Here is a 2179-nt window from a genome sequence, read left to right as displayed (position 1 = left end):
CCGAGCGGTGCGGTTCCCTCTCGATAAGGACGAAACTGTGGGAGGTTCACCGGAAGTGCACGTTCGAGTCCGTGGGTTTTCTCCGGCTGAACGGGAGCTTGTCGGTGGTTTGGTTGGTTTAGGAACCGGGGGTTCGAGAATAGCTATTCTAGAACCCCTCTTAAGGGGGGTTCGAGAATAGTTGGGCTCTATATATATATATATATATATATATATATAGTCCTAACTATCTTGTTGTGTACGCTATTATGCAGAATGAAGAAGCGGGAAATGCGAATAAGGAACATCCATGATGTTGGGTTCATTGACCAACAAATCGTTAATTCATATGTGTTAGAACACCACCCCGACGACGTGGAGGATGACCTGTGGCGGTTTTTTAGAAAACAGGAACTCAAAAGTGATATTCTATTTCCTTACCATTTTGGGTGAGTGTTTCTGTCTTGAGCACATTCTCTTTTGTTTACTCCATGCATGGTATGTGGCTAATCGATGAGTTATGCATGACTGTGCATGTATCGTGTCCGCAGGTTCCACTGGATTCTTATGGTAATTCAATTTCACACCTCCACAGTTCTCGTCCACGACTCTCTGAATATGGATCCGGCGCTTTGGGCCGACATGAGAAAAATGATGCAAAAGTAATTATTTTCATTCATTTGCGCTCTATATCGATCGGCCTATTTCGTTCATCATTTCCTAATATCAAGTAACTAATTAATAACTCTCTTGTTCATTTAATTTTCTTTGCCTCGTAGGGTTTGGAGACGGTTCGTAGATAAAAAGGTCGGTGAATTCAAAAAAGAGCTACAATTTAAAATGGCAGTGCGGACGACTGGGGATATTCAGCCACCGGGGACCAATCTATGTGGATACTATGTTTGTGAGAGGATCCGGAGATACTGCAATGAGCGGGACCAGAAGTGTGAGAACAACATCATGAGGAATAACCTCCGGAAGACGCTTAGTCCAGAAGCTCGCTTCCGACCACTTCAAGAGGAACTAGCTGGATGGTTGGCGAGGGAAGTCATCGATCCTAGAGGAGAACACTATTACGAGGACGTAGAACTTCATATGCACTAAATTATGGATGGAAACTTGTTCAAAATTGTATATGGTCATCCGATATTGAATATATATTGTATATTCCTCTTGAATTCTTTTTGGTTCTAATTTCAAATTTGTTTGAAATTGCACATTCATATGCATGTATGTAGTACCGTAGAATATGTAAAACTCCTTCAAAATTAAAACCCAAAAGAAATAAAACAATACAAATTAAAAAGAAACCAGATTTAGGGGGAGGGGGGGCTAAACCCTAAACCCTGCGGAGGCCTTTAGTCGCGGTTGGCCAGAAGAACCGCGACTAAAGGTCCTCCGCCCTGACGCTCGCCTGCGGCCCACGTGGACGGGCCTTTAGTCGCGGTTCGTAAGGAACCGCGACTAAAGGGGGGGGCCTTTAGTCGCGCTACTTTGGTCGCGGTTGCGCAACCGCGACTAATGGCAGTTGCGAACCGCGACCAAAGGCCCTTTTTCCACCAGTGCGGCGTCCAATTTCTGCTGAAAAGTTGCATGTGCCGCACTTGCATGTGACACATCCCACTAAAGATTCTCCTCTTTCATAATTTTTCTGTCCTCACTTGCATGTGCATGCATGGTGCCGGCGTCTCTATTGGGTTAATTGGTGTGAGATGCGGTCCCCAAATGCTAAGTGCATGCAGCCGGCGCTCCCCATAGCTTGCTGCCGGCGTGCATGCTGGCGCTTTTTTGGGGAGGACCGGTGGAGATGCTCTTACCTATACTTGTTTGGGTATCCGGCATAGATTTCACTTCATACATCAAAGATATGTCAGAAAATAACAGATATGTCAGAAAATAACAAAAGTAGGACAGAGCAGCAGATGAAAATCGTGTGTGCGGATTCAAAGGATCGGCGTTGCATAAACTTTGATGGTATAGAAAAACATTGCACCGATATGATAAAAACACGGTGCCTTAGCCTATATATTATGAGTCATAAAAGAGCTCAAGAGCAAGGCTAGGTTTTAGCAAAAAAACAACTACTCCTTTATTTTTCTTTATTTGCTGGAACTAATAGATTGGGCCCCTGTTGCACCAACCCAAGTTACAGAACGTACTGCACAAATAAACACCATTACGCACATAGGCAGAGCCTAGG

The 2179-nt window shown here is 44.3% G+C and overlaps 1 long non-coding RNA gene across 1 annotated transcript; it reads left to right on the top strand.

The window, feature by feature from the left end:
- Positions 1–317: 317 nt before the first annotated feature.
- Positions 318–1113, top strand: LOC127348512 (uncharacterized). Its single transcript, XR_007879803.2, has 3 exons — positions 318–428; positions 531–641; positions 759–1113. It is a non-coding gene; the product is annotated as an uncharacterized lncRNA (long non-coding RNA).
- The last annotated feature ends 1066 nt before the right edge of the window (positions 1114–2179 follow it).

Source organism: Lolium perenne, chromosome 4 (assembly GCF_019359855.2).
Source record: "Lolium perenne isolate Kyuss_39 chromosome 4, Kyuss_2.0, whole genome shotgun sequence".
NCBI lineage: Eukaryota > Viridiplantae > Streptophyta > Magnoliopsida > Poales > Poaceae > Lolium > Lolium perenne.
Note: the sequence above shows the minus strand (reverse complement) of the source record. Positions and strands in the feature narration are given on the sequence as shown.